The sequence below is a fragment of the Saccopteryx leptura genome, chromosome 1 (assembly GCF_036850995.1).
Source record: "Saccopteryx leptura isolate mSacLep1 chromosome 1, mSacLep1_pri_phased_curated, whole genome shotgun sequence".
NCBI classification, from domain to species: domain Eukaryota; kingdom Metazoa; phylum Chordata; class Mammalia; order Chiroptera; family Emballonuridae; genus Saccopteryx; species Saccopteryx leptura.
Genome location: NC_089503.1, coordinates 295,380,508 through 295,399,515, shown reverse-complemented (window position 1 = coordinate 295,399,515; position 19,008 = coordinate 295,380,508).

Genomic DNA, 19,008 nt, shown 5'->3' with positions numbered 1-19,008 from the left:
ATCTTCCTCCCAACACCAGGCCTGAGCAGGACTAGCCACATGAGTTGGTAAACAAACATGGTAAAGCTGAAGGGTCCAGGATGGCAATGTGGGACCTCCCGCCTGGCTCTTGTCTTTGTGGGGCATGCCTGTCTGCACCTGATCATGCACCAAACTCCCAGGGATCCTTCAAAGCTGGATGTAGATAGATGTCACTGCCACTGAGAAGCCTTCCTGACTATACTCTTGTGCTTTGGTGACCACTAAATAAAATTCATTATCCTGCCACTGTATTTTGTACCTCCTTTTGTAGCTGTGATGTTTTGGGCTCATTGGTTATTTACTTATCTTTTTTATCTACAGATATGTTGGTCTCCTGAGTGCAAAGAGTAGGTCTTTATCATCTTTAACAGTACCTAGTATAGTTCTGGGTGTATAGGGGAAACTCAGTCATGATTTGTGTAAGGAAGGTATGAAGTCAGCAGGGAATTCAACTCATAGGCTCTTTTCTGTATATATAATATAAACTTACAGGAAATCTTCAAAGTGCTAGTCAGCAGAGTTATACTAAGCTCTGATGAGGTTTTGCTGGGCTTAAGCCCACGCATGTGCCCACCTCTCCTCCTGCAGCTACATACGCGTGCGCACATACAAACACACACACACACACACAGACATATGCACACACAGACACACAGAGCCAAGACCTTCACCTTTGAGTAACCCAATCAATTTTTTTTTTTTGAGTAACCCAATCAATTTTAATAGGCCTCATTTTCCTTCCCTTCAAAATGTAGCAAAATTTAATGAAATCTTTTTAATTTCTCTTTAGTAAAATTCACGTGTGACATTTAATTATTCTGATCCCCTTATATGTCTATAACTCACTCCTCTCTTTTTGTTTCTTCCTCTGGGAAGCTTTTCTTTCTATTCATTAAAGCTGTGTGTGTGTGTGTGTGTGTGTGTGTGTGTGTGTGTGTTTAGTATCAAGCAATAGTGAACTTTTCAAAGCTGGATACTTAAAGTATCTTTAAAACTTTTTTCCATTACTTATTTTTCTAAAATAGAAGTTGTGGTAAAAAACTAAAAGAGAAATAAAATCTGTGGGATTAGAAGTAGCGTTAGCTGTGGGCAAATCTCGTCATTCGTATATGTCATGTCTACAGACTCAAACAAGTTTGAGGGTTTAGAGCAGTCCTTGTGCTGGTGTTCAAACCCATCTACCCAGAAGTGGGCTGGAAGCATTGCTTGGTTCGTGTTCACACAAACTTAACACATTCAAAATATTTACAGAGAATCTCCTATGTTCTGAGCATTGCTCTAAATTCTGCTGTTATGCTAAGGTAGACAGAGTCACTGTCTTTAAGATATTATCATTTTGTGTAAAGAGAAAAAAAAACAACAACAATAAGCAAAGAAACAAATATATATAATAATTACAAAGTGTGACAAGTGCTTTTAAGAAATAACTTGAGGACCAAGTCAGAAAATAACAGACGTGAGTGCCCTCTCTCAAATAAAGTAGGTAGGAGGGACTGCTCTGAGCTGAGAGCAGAAGGATATGAAGAACAAAGGGAAAAGAGTTTAAGACAGTGGGATCAACATGTGCAAATGGCCTGGGCTATAAAAGAATTTACTGTGTTCTAGAACTTGGCACAAGGCCAGTAAGGCAATAACCGAATGAGCAAAGCAGAAATGGCATAAGGTGAGGTGGGAGAAGGGTGAAGGAGCCAGACCATGACTCTATAGATAAAACTAAAAAATTAAAAAGATCAACCTGACCTGTAGTGGCTCAGTGGATAAAGTGTCGACCTGGAATGCTGAGATCGCCGGTTCGAAATCCTGGGCTTGCCCAGTCAAGGCACATATGGGAGTTGATGCTTCCTGCTCCTCCCCTCCCTCTCTCCCCCCTTCTCTAAAATGAATAAATAAAATATTAAAAAAAAATTTAAAAAGATCAGCAAAATACCACCGAGGGTTCTAAGCCAAGGAGTGAAATGGTCCACTTTAAGAAGTTTTGTGTCAGGTGGAAAGGTTGGCCAAGACAGAAGTTAAGGTTCTTGTTAGAGGATTAAAACGAGAATCCAGAAGTGTGCTAACAAGGACCTAGAAAGACTAATGAGAATAATTATGATTTACAACTCCACCATACTTCCTCTGTGCCCTGCTCTGAGTGCTTTATAGACACTAGAAAATTTTGTCCTCATAATACTCCTGTTATATCAGTTCTTCTTGCTACCCTTGTTTCGCACACTTGGAAACTGGGGCATAGAGAAATGAGAGAACTTGCCAAGGCCATGTACCACTTCCTAAGTGTAGAGCAGGGACATGAATCAGTCAGACTGGCTCACAACTAAGGAATGAATAGTGGTGCAAGAGAGGAAATAATGATGACTGGAAGGAGAACCCACCCTATGTGGTGACTTAGTGGGAGGGTGGGTGGTGGTAAAGGAGAGAGAAGGATCAGAGAACCCCTGAAGGTGGTGACTTGGGCATTGAGGTAGAGGGTGTTGGAGAAAACATAGGTTCATCCTTTACCTGTGCTGCACATAGGACAGAAACTTGGAAGGGCTTGCCCTATTACTGGTGTGGCATTTAGACAACCCCTTGTAATCCTGTTTCCCAGTTTGATCTGTGCAGAACAGAGTTCTCAAGCCAGGGCTGGCACCTATATGAGTGATATGAAGACTTCAGTGGAATGTCACAGGGATTATGATCTTGCCCTTCTGATTTCTCAAAAATTTTATAAGCATCAAATGAGATAATGAGAGGCAGCCTGGCTGAGTGGAAAACCAGAAGACTTGGGCAAGAGCACCCTGCTTATCTCTGAACCCTCATGTCAACAGCTAATGTCACCATGCCTCAATTTCCCAATGGTGAAATGGTATGACTTCAGAGGACTGCTATGAAAGGGTGAAGGAAATTATTGGGAAGAGGCACCTTGAAATGGGTGGGCATCTCACACACATGGAGGTTTGCTGTGATTATAACTACCTGCCAGTGGGGGAAATGGGCTCTACACGGAATGTGTATCACCTATGGATATCATGTCCATTGATAAACATGAATGTAATTGTTGAACAAATGCAATCTATTGGTCCAGATTTTCAAAGGATGCTCTGAAATCACTGAACTTGGAAGCCCTCAGAAGAGAGAATGTATTAAGTGTCCTTAGGCCTAAATCTCATTGTGCCATCTCCTGCCAGGAATACATTCATTTCATAAGCATTATGAAGCAGCAGTCAGGGCACAGGAGTGAATGGTTCAGAAACATTCCCAGGCTTTAATGAGGTTGTATTCTAGTGAAGAAAGAGGTGATAAACAAACAAACAAACAAACAGATAAATAAGTTTCACAATGTCAGATTGTGTTAAGTCCTATGAGGGAGATTGTATAGGCATTGAGGAGAGAGTACACTTGGGGAGCAGGAGGTAACAGCTGCTTTACATAGGTGGCCAGAGCAAGAAGGAGAAAGCCATGGGAACACCCAGGAGGAAAAGGTTCTGGGCATAGAGATGACCAATGCAAAGAGCCTTAGCTAGGAACCAGTCTACCCTATGAATGAAACAAGAAGGCTGGTGTCTCTGTGGTGTTGTGAATGAGAGGAACAATGATGATAAATGAAGCTGAAGTGATCTTATCATGTTGACCAGATTATACAGGAATTTGACTTTATTCTAAGTGCCATAGAGGCCACTGGAGGAATTGTAGCAGGAGAACAACAGCATTTGAGTTAAGCTTCTCAAAGACCCCTGTTGCAACTGGCTGGAGATAGGATGGAGGTGGGGCAAGTGTGGGCCGGTTGAGACCAGTTAAGAGGCAGTCACCTGTGCCAGAGGTGAAGAGGGGGTAGAGAGAAGTTTGGGAAACATTATGAGGACAGAAATAAAAGGATTTGTTGATGGATTACATGTGGGAGTTAAGAGAAAGAGAGGAGGTGAGAAAGGCTCCCACGTTTTGACTAGATGTAAAGATACTTTTGAATCGAACTCTTTGCTCCTAATTCTCTTAGGTCTGAGTTCTCTTGTGAGACTGCAATGAACAGGGACCTTTTATTTGGCTGCCGCCAGAATAGTTCAGTCATCAAAGTGAGCAAGACCTACTCAGAACAAGAGTTTGGGAGCTGTACATGAACCAGAGAAAAGAGAGATGTTGTAAGGTAGAAATGGAGAAAATGTTCCTTCTTGTCTTTTCATGGGGATGGTTACTGACTGCTGCTCTGCCTGAATAATTCCCCTTCCTTTATGTGGCAAAGACAGAAGAAAAAAAAAGCCCCCAAATGTTGGTCCTGCCATCCATATAAATCCTGGCTATTATTTCTCTTGTTATGTTGTTCCTGAGACTAACCCACCATGTTGAACCATGGAAGAGGAAGTCAGGATTTACACTGAGAAAGAGCAGAGGAGCAATGGAGCTCACTTCTGATGGCTCTCTCCCAGCCTCACACAATGGGCTTGAGGCCACTCCTCATCCATGGTGGATGACCGAGTTGAAATGAAGACACATACCTGAAAGACACGCTTATATAAGAGGACTCCAGAATTCCATCCCTACAGCCTTGCATCTCTGCCCCAAGTTAACCCTGAAACAAGAAAACAGGCTTAGTGGAGCATTCATTACAAGGTTTCATAATCTCCTACTTGACAGCAGCTGGTGGTACAAAGTGTGGAGTCTACTGGATCCGATTATTTAACAGATGGTTCTGTTTTCAAATTTACTCCAAATGTTCAGATGCTTTTTTCACTAAATTCATATTTCCCATCTGCTACTACCCCCTGGGGCTGAGCTTTAATCTGGGTTGTAGTTTGTAAGTTTAAACAATTTTCTTTTAATCTCCCAACAGAAAGAAAATTCCCAAACACCAGAGGCATCCACGGAGGCCAGACAATGACTACACAGGAATACAGGAGGATTATTCTCTGAGGCAAGTCTTGCCTCAATCAAACCTCCTGCCAGAGGTGGATTCAGATATGCCCTATTTGGAGAAACCTCAAAATCTGGCTCAAATGACCTTGAGGTTTGAACAGTGTGTTCCATTCCTTGGGCAGCACATGTTAGCACATCAAAATTATTAGTAGCCAATTAAATCTCCTTGAGCAGAGAATAAAGGCACTAAGTAACTGAGTTATTGGCCCATTATGTGTCTCTAATTGTGTCACCTCGCTCCTCAGTAGGGCTTTATGTTCATCATTTCCAAGTCCTTTTCCCACTGTTGTGCGTTAATGGACTCCCTGTTCTCTCTCTCCACTCCAGCTGCCTACAGCTGTCAGCCGCCCACTCCAGTTTTGCCTTTCTAGTGTTTTCATCTCCCTGCCAGCAGTATGGAATTTAATTTATAACAAAAATGCCATCTAAGCCTCCTTTTCTTTATGAATTTCTGGTTTCTTCCATCATTTAGAACCCTCCTCAATTCTCTGGGCACCTGTTCCCAGAGGTGGCCTTTTGCATTGTTGCCTTTTCCTCACCTAAGTTCTCTTTCCTAAGTGGATACAGAAAGGAGAATGAACGTTTTGAAAGGTGGGATGTGCCCCAGAGCTAGGATGGTGAGAGGAAGACAACGTGATGGTTTGGAGATGAAGTTCAGAGTTCATCTCCAGATGTGACACATCTCTAGAGACCACTATTCACATAGCAAATGAAGGTGGTGGTGACTCGTACACCTCTAAGATGATGGGGCTGATGCCCACTGAAGCTGTGCAAAGCAGTGGCGCTCCCACCAATCAGCTGTGAAACCTTGGATTGTTCACCCCCCAGTGGAACCTCTGGGATTCCATTTTCTCATCTGACAAAGATGCTTTGTATGTAATGATTATTTTTTAAAATTTATTTATTTATTCATTTTAGAGTGGAGAGACAGAGAGAGAGAGATGGGTGGGGGAGAAGCATGAAGCATGAACTCCTATATGTGCCTTGACAAGGCAAGTCCAGGGTTTTGAACTGGCAACCTCAGCCTTCCAGGTCGATACTTTTTCCACTGCACCACCACAGGTCAGGCCTGTAATGATTATTAAATCATTTCTGCCACTGTTTCTAAGGCCACAGGAAGGAAAGACCCCTCCCCCCATTCTTTCTATGTGCACTTCTTATATACATATTGGGCAAAGCCAGCTACATCTTAAGTGAGACCCAGTAAAAAATGAAAATGTAGGGAAGAGGCCTTGTTCAATACTGTTAAGAATTTTAAGCTGATGACTGCAGAACATTAAACCAAACAACAAACTCTTTTCTTTTTTTGCATGTTGATATTGTTTTTATTCGTGACCCATGAAATTGACTTTGTAGCCCACTAATGGATCATATCCCACAATTTGAAAACTTCCCCAAAGTAGCTCTAATTATGTCTCTACTATAATGAAAGATTTTGATAGTCCCCATCATTGACTAAATTTACTACAATTGTTTAACCTAACATTAAAGGCTTCTATAAGATGAGCCAATCTGTCTGTCTAACCATTTCAGTTCCTACCTCCATTCATCCCATTTAATCTCTTTGGGTCTCAGTGGTCTAATATATTAAATAGGAAAAATATTTCCCCAGCCTGAAGACCAGAAATAGACCCACTGATCCATTTAGTTTCTTCTATAAGAGCTATGATTATGGAATTGTAAGGGTCCAGGATCCAAAAACCAAACATATCTCTTCTCTGGGCTCCAGAAACTCCCATATCTTGACTTTGTTCACGCTGTTCCCTTTAGCCATGTTCTTCTATCTCCCTTTAGCTTCTTATGTTGAAATCCCATAAAAGTCCAGCAGGAGCAAAGGGCACAGGAAGAAACGGTCAGGACATACTCAAGGAATGCAATCAGTCCACGAAGAGTGGAGCCGCTAAGACTGGTATTTTACTCACAGCTGGGAAGAAAGATGAAACCAAAGAGGTGGGCTAAGCTAGTTCATGCCAAGTTTAGAAACTCAGACTGAGATTTTATCTTATTTTTCTTTCTTTTAAATATATATATTTTTATTTTTCAACTGTAGTTGACATACAATGTTATATTAGTTTCAGGTGTACAACCCAGTGACTAGACATTATATAACATCCTGAGAAATCTCATACCCATCTGACACAGTCATTAGAATATTATTGACTATGTTTCCCATGCTGTACTTACACCCCCATGACCAGTCTGTAACAGCCACTTTGTGCTTCTCGATCCAAGCATGGGGCCCTTCTGAGCAGGCCTGAAGTTGGAATAGGATCAGGTCTATGTCCATTGAAGGTAAGTAATATGAGCAATGTGGATTCTCTAGTTTTATATTATTCTCTGGGTCTAATTTCTGTACAAAGACAAGGAAAGTGCCATTCAGCAGAATTATTCTTAGAAATGCACAGTACCTATGTGGAAGAAGTTCTTTGATAAATTTCTAGAGGTGGAGGGTGAGATCCCAAGGGCATGTGTAAATAGCAGATGGTTGCTAAACTGGTATGCACAAGACAAGAAAATGCACTTTTCTTGTGGCTTCTGTGGAGACAAAAGGTTGAGAAGGAAAACGGGAGACTGTGGAGGAGACTGGGCATTGCAATGGAAAATGGTGAAAGAGGGAGATGCCTCCTGGCCCCAGCACAGTAGGGGATTTTGGGATGACAAGTGTTCAAGAAGAGATCTGTCCACTTGCTTGGTACGTGTGCTGTGAGCCCTCATTTCCCCTGGGCTGCTAGGTACAATCTTTAGTAGTTCGATTGTGTGGTGCTGTGTTGTGTGCGTGTGTGAGTGTGCAAGTGTGCACCATGCTCTTTTAGGAATAAAATAGATGCTAATGTCTGGGTATTGTCTGGTTCGATGTAAAGGCAGAAGCAGCATTTGTGAAGAAGATACTTGAGGAAGAATGGACCTGAGGCTGTAGGGTCCTGACAAGTTCCTGGACTTTCCAAAGGCCATGGTCATTGATGATGGAAGGGGTATTTCAGGGCTTTAAAGGAAATTCTCCTAGAACAAAGGGATAAGGAGGACTTCAGCTTACATCTGCATTTTCTTTCCCTTTGTTATTCCTGAGCCTTTAGAAAAAGTCTTGTTTAAACATTCCAGCTTGGTCTCAAGCTGTAGTACAGACTATGAGCAAAGGCTCATGTGTCCACACTTGGACCAGAAAGTGGACCGGGGGAGAAGCGCCCCCTCCTCTTCGCAGGCTGGCACACCGTGCCCGTTGTTCTCAGTGAGAAATGTTCACGGGGACAGTGAATGTGGGGGACAAGCAGCCTGGATATGTGATCCAACTCTCCTACCCCCACTCAAATATGAGATTCTCTCTCCTCTGTCATCCTCGAAGCATCTAGGGCTTTATTTTATTTTTAAAAGACATCTAATGTCCTTTGGTCCATCTGTTGTATATTCATCTACTTCACATGTTTGCAGTTGGGGAACTATAATCGGGGCTATATTTCTGGGTAGATGTGTTTCTGAGCATTCTGGAATTCCATAAATCTTAAATCATGCCATGATACATGTCTATGAAAGCTTTCCCCTAAAATAGAAATGCTATTAGAGATCTCACAGTGTTAATAGTTTAAAAAGTTGATAAATGAGTAACAATGCAATGTTATCATTAAAAATTTAAAAATTCTGCTCATGTTTTTTATCTACTCAGTTATGTACTCAGAACTCATTTTCACATTGTATTTAATGTGTGTTTTATTGATAGGTTCCAATCTGTGTAAGATGATAATTCAGGGAACCAAATGGATAGGATTTTTGCTGTAGGACAAAGTACTTTTCCCAGTAAGCAATTTTTTATGAATGGTGTTTTTTAAATCAAGGTCCTCTGGTTGTAGGCAACGAAATTTCACAGAAACAAGTTCTAATATAAGGAGAAATATCATGGACCTCCAAGAACAGGAAATGAATGAAATCTTTTTACCTGGACATTGGAATTGGTGAGTCACAAACTGGGATACGACCCCTAACCCTAACCCTGGCATCATTCCTTTCATCATTTCTTGAGTTGGGTGAAAGAACTACCTTTCAAGTTCCTGCCTCAGTCTATTTCCTTTTTCTCTCAACCCTGTTCTCCTAGGTTGCACCACGTCCCTGTGACGGTTCATGGCTGACACCACACTGTAGGTCTAAACTGCCTATGTGGTGAGTGCTAAGGAGACCGTGCCAGGCCTTCAGAGTTGTAGTGCTCTTGCCTGTGGAGGGTTTGAGGTTTTATGTGGTGGGTAGTGGCTCGGGGGAGGGGGGAGGTGGCCGAGCAGAAGTTTTACATCTCAGGAGGTAGAGGAGCTTTTTTTTTTTTCTGGAGAGAGATAGCACAGGAGATGTGGAAGGAGCCCAAATGCCATCTGGCTGAGACTGAGCAAAGACAGAAATTGGAGAGGAGAGGATTTTTGATTTTAAGTATTTAACTTTTTATACTTTGAGTTTTAAAAAGGGACTGCATTTGGGGTTTAACTGTTGGGCTTTCATTTCACTGGGAATTGAATAATTAGAGGGAGTTTCTGTTACATAACTTTGGAATAGTCTTCATTGTATTAGTTGTGTTCATTGTATAACCTTTGGCAAGCTCTACTGTACCATGTGGCTAGGCAGGGTTGGAGAACTAGATGAGAGAGCGATTCTCTGGACTATGAGGAAGCTGGTCTTGGAGGTAATTTGTGTCTTTTTCCAACATAGAGACCTTGGGGGGCAACAGATATTCAGGAGAGCAGACTAACAGTGGTAGGCATTCAGAAGTCAGGGTGAATAACTGTCCTGGTTTTCCTGGGACTGAAGGGATTCCTGGGATATGAAACCTTCAGTGCTGATATTGTGACATTTCCAGGTAAAGTCAGTTTACCTACCTGAAGGAGCAAACAGACTGGTTCTGAACCATGGCTAGGTTTTCCCCAGATGGTGGCAATGATGACAATGGGGAGGAGACGGCCCCCTGTGGCTGTTCACAGTCCTTGCACCTTTGTAGCATGATGGTCTCAGAGTGGTTGGGCTGGTTTTTAAAGGGGAGCGGGTGAGCAGAAGCTGCCAGTTCTCTTAAGGTCTAGGCTTGAAAGTGCCAAATGTGGCTTGCCCCACACTCTTTTGGTCAAAGCAGAGACAAAGACAACTGAACTTCAAGAGGAGAGGGAAAAGCCCCCTTCTCCTCTTTCCACAGGAATACAAAGTGTCAATATTGTCAGGCACATTATATGCCAGTATGTCTACCTGGAGGCCGATAAGATAGTTTCTGTCCTTAAGAACTTATATCCTAGAAAGAGAGACAAACATGCCGATATACAAATGCAATGCAGCGTAATGGATGTATATTTACATGGAAGTATATGCAAGATATGGAAGTAATATATGGAAATCAGTGTTGTTGTTGTGTTTTTTTTTTGACTGGAGATGGTAGAAAAATAACATGATTTCTCAGACAATATAAGGCATTTGAGAAGTGAAGAGGAGTTTTATTGTGTCTAAGAAGCATACCAGACCCAGGGAGATAATGTTTCAGGAATATAAGAGTGCATGGTCTTCACCATAGGACCGGAGTGGAAATCTGTGTGGAGTATGAATCATAAGAGATGGAGATGAAGGAGCAGGAAGGGAACACAACCCAGAGAACCTTCTCTGCATGTTGAGGAATAGATTCATCTCAAAATGAGGAAGTGACAACTGAAGTTTACTCTGGCAGCAGTAAATAATAGTAACACTAACAATAACTAATGAACATTAACTCTTTGCGAGGGGCTCTGTTCTAAGTGTCTGAAAGTCTTTTGATATCGTACGAACCCTGAAGGGAAGGTTATCATCTCTACTTTACGGTTGAAAAAACTGAGGCATGGAGGAGACTGATCACTTGCTTAGTATCACGCAGGTGGAAAACAGAGGCCATTTGTTGCCTTAACCACTGTGCTCTACTGCTGTCTACTCCAAGGTGGATTGTTTGTTGTTAAGAGGGATGGGAGATGTTTCCACCACTCAGGAGACTATTAAAGTATTTCAGATAATTGTAATATTCTGAAAAATAAAAGAGGCAGCAATAGTGAAAAGAAGTGACATAAATAAATCCTAAGGCTGTTAAGGGAATATAGATAATTCAGTGAACAATTGAATGTGGAGAATAAAGAAAGAAAAACTGAGGATGACTTCTAAGGTTCTGATTTGGGTGAGCTGATAAATGGCGGTGCCCTTGTCAAAAATAAGAGATGGAATAGGACAGTTCAGTTTGGAGGAAAAGACAGAGTTCAGTTTAGACACAGATTTTGAAGTAGCAGGGAACAAGAAGAGGAACATTGGAGACAGTTGGAAATAGGGATAGAGTCCATGGAAGAGGAAGTTGGAAGGAGGAGTACCAAATGCCTTAATTAGGAAGGTCAAATAGGGTGAGGCATGTGGAGCTACCATTGGGTCTGTAACTACAGAGGTCAACATGACCTTGACAACAACAGAGTGAGTAGAGAGGTGGCTGGAAGCCAGGCTGCTGTGGGTGAGGGAAGGAGGAAATGAAATCAGCAAGAGGTGGCCTAGATTTCCAAGAACTTGCCTGGGAAAGGAGAGAGAGAGTTAGAGCAGGAACCATATAGAGATGGAGGGTAGAAAGGGGGCATTTTGTTGGCTTGTTTGCTCATTTCTTTAGTGAATAAATTTATTTTCTGAGGTGAGAGAATCAGAGGAGAGAGAGAGATACTTAAGGGTTAGAAGGCAGGAGGGCATGGTTGATGGTTTTAAGTGCCTAAGTAGACCAAAGGAGGAAGGACGGGTGGAAGGATTAGCCTTAAAGGACATTTCTCCTTTTAAAACAGGAGGGAAGAAGACAAGAATACTTAGAGAAACAAGTATATTTGTAGTTGTGGGAGTGGGGTAGAAGACTGAGGAATTTCATAATAATCTTTAAGAAGTATTAGCAAAAATTATTTGCCCAAAAAGGAGAAGAGGGCTAAGAACCTGGAAAAAGACAGTGAAGGTTGGAATAGCCCTTTGGTAAACAGGATGCTGGGAGGAAAATTGCACTCATGGAGAATTCATTATGTGCTCAGCACTGCTCTGGGTCTTTATGCACAATAATAGTGGTAATAATAATAATAAAAAAGCTGGAGTTAGATCTGTTTGAAATTGCCTGTACCAAGTTGGTGCTCCATAAATACTTATTGAGCTAGTGCATTTGCCTTGTGTGGCCCAGTTTGCAGATAGTGACCTTCTCTGATTGAATAGATGAATATTGATTAGCATGTACTGTATAAAAAACCTGATGTAAGAATCAAGATGTCTGGGGAAGCTTAAGATAGTTCCTGCTCCTGAAGGGCTTCCAGGCTAAGTGCCAAGAAAAACAGTTGTGTTAGAAACATTAGCTGGCTGCCTCTATCCTTCTTACCCAGTGTCTCAGGAGCCTGTGGGCCAACTCAGCATCTGGACTAGAAACACAGAGAACTTCCACTGTAGTCCCATTATATATATTAGCTCTCAGTTCTAAGGTACCAGCTCCCAGCAGTGGCTATAGTGTTGCCTGGGGTAATGCTTCTGATTTTTAGAGCATTGGTTCTCAGTGTGATCCCCAACGTAGAGCAGCAGTAGCTTCTGGGAGCTTGTTTGCAATGCAAATTCTTGGATCCCACTCCGAGCTTGGAGGGTGGGGCCCAGTGATGTATGTTTGGTTTTTTAAATTATGGTAAAATGTACACATAACATACAATATACCACCTTAATTATTCTTCAGTGTACAGCCCAGTAGTGATAAGTATATTTACATTGTTGTCTAAACAATCTCCAGAACTATTTTCATGTTAGAAAACTGACACTATATACACATTAAACAACTTCTGCCCCTGGCAGCCACCATTCTATTCTCTGTCTCTATAAATCCGACAACTCTAAGTGCCTCACATACATGGAATCATGCAATGCTTGTCTTTTGATTGGCTTATTTCACATAGCATCATCTCCTCAAGTTTCAACCACTTTGTAGCATGTGTCAGAATTTCCCATCTTTTAAGGTTAATATTTCAGCATGTGTGTGTGCATGCACACACACATGCATGTGTGCTGTATCACATTGTATTTATTCGTTCATCATCCATCAATGGACACTTAGATTGCTTCTACCTCTTGGCTATTATACATAATGTTTCTAGACACATGAGTGTACTGATATCTTTTCTAGACACTGAATTCAGCTTTAGGGGTAAATGCCAGTGATCTGTGGTTTTCCAAGCCCTTTCACCAACTCTCAGAATCACTTCTGTGGACTATGACTGTAACGCTCTTGTCCTAATGCTGTCTCACTGTAGGGACCTTCCTCATGTTTTTGATCCCAGTACTTAGCACAGACACAAAATTACTGTTTCTTGCAATCACTGCACTTGGTCAAGGGTGTGCACATATGTATGTGGGTTTTGAAGAAAGAGGTGAAAGACAAAAACTGGAGAGGAGAAGAGCATGCAGTTTGTCTTCTCCCTCCTCTATGTTAGTGGGAAGGACATCGGGCTGAGAGCAGGTAGGGAACTTGGGGTAGGAAGGTACACAGACTGTTGGAACTGGAATTGGCCCAGATCAGTGCTCTGTATCTTTTGGAGTTCTAGACCTCTTTGAGAATAATATTGCTAATAACAGGGGTTTTTTTTGTTAGTTATTGAAGATCATGATGTCTCTGGCACCATGCACATTACATATTTGGGCACATTCCATCTTTATCACTTGATTCTACTTTATGCCCACTTTTTAAATGAGCAAAGTGAAGCTACATATATTTTCCCAAAGTCATACAGCCAGTAAATGGTAGACTTCAAAAAATGTTCTCTCTCTCTCTCTCTCTCTCTCTTTCTCTCTCTCTCTCTCTCTCTCTCTCTCTCATACACAATTTTATCAGTGATATAAACTTTGTTGGAATCAATAGCTATTACCCATCTTAGTAAGAGATCCCTGTATTTCAGGTCATCTTTCCTTCCTTTCATGTTAAGTGCAAAAAGGCTGTTTTCTAGAATCTATTCTTCCTACAAGTATTCTCCACATTTCCAGCAAAATCCACAGGAGTCACTGGAAAGCACAAGGTGTTAAAAGACAACACACTGTATTTCGTTTCACTTAACAGGTGTCAGTGTTCTGATCTCTCTCTCTCTCCCTCTCCCTTTCCCTCCCTCCCTCTTTTTTCCTTCCATTCCTCTATCCCTAATTCTCCCCCTCCTCTCTTTGTCTTATTTTCCATAAGCAATTTTCTTACCAAGTTTTTTAAATGAGCCATCACATCTTATCTTCCATACTTTCCCTCTTATTTTTGCAAGAATCGAAACATTCAGTTTACTGAATACAGTACTTTTTTCTATAGAGAAAGTGGGTATGGATCAGCTCTGTGACTGCATTCAACATTGGCCTTGCTGGAGGACAGATACTTTCTGGAAAAATCGGATCGTTTATCCCACTTCTGGCAGCCTTCCTTTCTCACCAAGCCTGTGGTTGGATCACCAGAATGCAAGGACTGCCAGCAGTCCTCTCTGGTTCTGTGGCCATGGAGGTAACAGTGGAAGCAGGGGGCTGTGGTCAGCACCCTAAGACCCACAGGATGATGCTCAGAGTCCACTGTAAAGAGGAGGCTGCTGGGATCGCAGGCTGCCTGCAGCTTTCCAGGGCTTTTAGTTCTCTGTTGGGTTGGAAATACATTTAGGGCAAAGGGCTTGGGCTCCCCCCCCCTTGTGGTATTTGGCTACGTTGAGCTTAAATCCTAGCTCAGCCCTGGCAGGGCCGAGGACTGTATAAGTGAAAAATAGTGGAATGAAACCTCAGAACACGTTATGACCTTCAAGAAGGTTTGGTTTGGATTGAATTCTAGAAATGGTCTGAGTTTTTTGGTTGCAGACTTTTTTTTTTCCAGAAACATATTTTGAACCTCTGCACAGAGCTGTTCATGGCCTCTGAAAGCCATCTGAGGCTCTGGGGGGCCTCGTTTTGCCCCTCCCTATAACCCTGCTGCCATACAGTAACATTAAGTGTAAAATAAGGATAACCTTAGAAGTTATCATTAAATGAATGTCATGTACCAGGAGCTGATTGAGCTGAAGAGCTTTACAACCGTCATTGCACATAATTTTTATGACCCCAGTAAGGAAAGTATTGTTATGCTCATTATACTATGATGAAATTAAGGCTCAGAGTCTTTGAAGTCTTACCCATGTTCTCAAGGTAATGGCAATGTGGGATTTGAACATCAGGATATTTGACTTCAGGGTATAGTCTCTGAACACTGCATTGCACTTCTGTTCTCCTTCCTTTTCTTTCTTTCTCCTTTCCCCATATCTTCCTACTGCCTTTCTCCTCTCCAGTTCCTTTTTCCTCTCTTCTCCCCACTCCCTTTCCCTCCCCTCCTCTCCCTTGCTGTCCTTTCCTCTCCTCTCCTTCCCTCTCCTCTCCCCCACCTCCTGCATTCATCTGGGCAATTCAGCCATCCTTTTGGAGTGCCTGTTGTAGACATATTGCTATGCAGTATTCTTTAGGAGATGCAAAGATGAAGAAGACATGAAAGAGACCTTGAAAAGTTGAGAAGGTGAGATTGAAGCTGGGTGAGTGAGCTTATTCTTCATGGGATGGCTCTTTAAACCTAGTATTGTTTAAGAATACAACCTTTTTCCTTTGATTTCCCAATGTGATGCTCAACAATGTCTGATTCTTAGATCCTAATTAATTGAGGAAATAAGGATATCTATGTGGATATCTACTGTGAAACAACTGTTGTTTTTGGCTTCTTGTTTGGAACTGCCACTGTATGTTTAACTTAGGACAGTGTAAAACTGGAATTTGACTGTATTTAAGGATAATGACATGACCTAAGCCTGACCAATCAGAAATTTGCACTGGATTTTTATTGACATTATCAATAAAGATATTTTCTCTTTCTTTTAGGGACAGACACTGTAAGGACACAGTAGGTTTAGGACTGACAGCAACCATTTTGCCACCATATGAAGAATGCCCATCTGAAAATGAAGCCAAAAAAAAGGAGAGAACTGAGAGGGAGAAAGAAAAGACTCCTTCAAAAAAAAAAAGAAAAGAAAAGACTCCTTCAAAAAACATTGAAGTGTTGAATCTAGCCACACCTAAAGCCAGCATTTTAATGAGCAAAAAAGTTCCCAACATTGCTTAAGCTGGTATGAATAGGGTTTCAGTCACTTGCAAACAAAGTATTGTAAGCAGGTATAGGCAGAGAATATATGTTGAATTGGTCATAGAGGATGCCCTGTTAAAATATGACAAGAGAGAGGATTCTGGGTAGGGATTTCTGTCTTGTTCATTGATTTATACTCAGAACCTAGAACAATGCATGACACCTAATAGGCAATCAGTAAATATTATTTGAGTAAGTGAAAAAATTCAGCTTGAATTAGGCACCTTGCATATTAGATTTGGCTAACTTAAATTAAGCTTAGACTGTTTTAGAGGCACATTTAGCCATTTTGCCACACTTTCATATATATTTTTTTCTGTTCCCCCTTGGTTATTAGTAAAGTTAATTTAAAAAGTTAAAGCTTGTCTCAGGTAACAAAAGGGCAAAGAAGAGAAGATTTATTCAGTCCTGGGCTAGAAAGAGGGACAGAATACCCTTGGGAGTTAGGTATGTTCAATGAGGCAAGGAAAGGATTTACGCAGCACCGTGAGGTGAAGACATCAGGAGAGAGAGCCTGAGACTGAGGGGAAAGCTCTCCATCCGTCTTACAAGCTCTTTCTTGTTTCCCCAGCAGAAACTTTTGTATTATGTAGAGAATGATCGTCAGTTACTTGTACACACTTCTATTTCTTTCTCTTCCTTTTTCTTATTTTCCACTTTTTATCTTTTTCATCTAGTTTTTATCCCTACTCTGATCTAGTAGTCTTTTCCCTCTTTCTGCTTTTCCCTTTCTTCTTCTTCTTCTTCTTCTTCTTCTTCTTCTTCTTCTTCTTCTTCTTCTTCTTCTTCTTCTTCTTCTTCTTCTTCTTTTTCCTCTTCCTCTCCCTCCTCCTCCTCTTCCTCTTCCTTCTTCTTCTTCTTCTTCTTCTTCTTCTTCTTCTTCTTCTTCTTCTTCTTCTTCTTCTTCTTCTTCTCCTTCTTCTTCTTCTCCTTCTTCTTCTTCTCCCTCTTCCTCTTCCTCTTCCTCTTCCTCTTCTTCTTCCATTTTGCCCAACCGTTGTTGCTCAGTACTATTTCCAAAGCTGAGACTTCCGAAGGCTGGTTCCCCTCTCTACCCTTCCCAAATCTCATCACAAGCTCTTTGTCCTCTCTCTGTCTGCCATTATTTGAACTATAGTGTATGTTAAGGAAAAACATGGACACAGAAGTGCATACCATAGACTAAAAGGATGGAGTCCTTGGAGATAGTACCAGCATTTGCAAACTCTCCAACACCAGTTGACTGAGAGCCAAAGGACTTGAGCATGACCAGAGCATTTTTCACTATTTGTTGTTCGTTACTTCAATAAAGGGCACCACGGTTCATCCAGTAGGTGATTGGCCAGGGGCTACATGGAAGAACACAAAAGACATGTGGATCTCACAGTTCAGAGAAGAGCTAAGAGAGAGGAAAGAGGGGAGTCTTTGAAGTTCCAGATCCATTTCCTAATTCTCATATAGGAAAGACTGGATTTGGTCAAGTTATTTAACCTTTTTGAGTCTTACTGGCTTTTTTTGTAAAATATAAATAATTGTGGTACTTACCTACAGGGTTTTTGTAAGGATTAGAAGATTCAAAATACTTACAGCACCTTTTTAATAATTAATAATTGATAGTTCTTGGCTTTTTCCTCCAGCTGTAGAAACAAAGCATGATGAAACTACCCTTGTCTTCAAGAAGAAGTTAGCTGCAACACTAATTCCTACTGCCAAGAGATCTGTGATGGTTGTATTAATGTTACTGCAGGGGTCACAAACTCCAAAACCTACTGGGGCCAGATAGATCATGTAAATTAGGGAAACTGGTTAGGTTCCCTTAGTTACAGAGTTAATAGACAGTTGTGGAGACTCTGGCAACTGGAGTGTGTGTGCCTCGTCTAACTGGGCGACATTACCCAACTCCCATCACTTGCTTCCCTGTGGTATTCTGGACCCAGAGTTGCCACATTGTTTACTCTTCTTAAAGAAAAGCTGAAAATCTGTGTATTTTTAAAAGTTAGATCTGTATTTTTCAATGTTGTCAAATTCATTCAGGTTAAAAACAACAATGACAATAGGAGAAAAATATTGTGATGGATCAAACATATTTCTCTGTCTCATTGGGAACTATGGCTAATTGTTGAAGACCCCCTTTGCTTGGGCTTCTGCATAGGGAAGCTGCTCCTTCACTGGCTTTCACAAGAAGTCTAGGCTTCTCCCTGAGCACTTAGTGTGACAAGCAATTTAGCAGGGAAGTTGGGAACCAGAGATGAGTTACAGCACACCTTGTATTTCTCTCATCTCTCTTGCCCACACTCCCCCTTCCCTTCCCTTACATTTCCTTCTCCACTATTTCAGGAGCAACTAAATTCTCTTTGTCTTGCATAAATTTTTGAAACCCTCTTCTTGGAAGCTTTAACATCAGCTTACGTGTATGCCTCTCAGAAACTACCTGTCCAAGGATGGTTACTCAGACATTTCCCCATCAATAGTGGTCGTTCCTCTGAAAGAATCCTTTGTCCAGCTACTTTAAAAGGAAAAAAAATCCTTCATCTCATTACAAATTACTGTGCCATTTAGCAAGGGATGCATGGTTTAATAAAGTGCCAAAGAATGTGTTGAATGCCAGACATTCTGAAAGAGAGAGGTGCCTGAGCTTGCAGGGGTCTTCTGTCTCACACACTTGATGTTCTACAGCCATCCACAGTCCTTAGAACACTGGTGAGACAAACCATAGAAAGTGGTTTCCCCGGTCTGTGTGTGGAGTGAGATGTGTATAAGTTTTTCAGAGAGAAAAATGGTAGATCTGGGGAGAAAAAATAAGAAGTTAACAGCAGAAATGGCAGCAGCCTGCCAATTACAAGTTGACTCAAGTTATATACTCTCTTTAAGGCTTAGTTTCCTTACCTAGGAATAGGAGAATCAAGCACCATTTCCAAGGGTAAGTAAAAGGATTGCATAGAAACATCATGTGTGCAGCACCTGTATTTTGTAGACACTGAAGAGTGCAG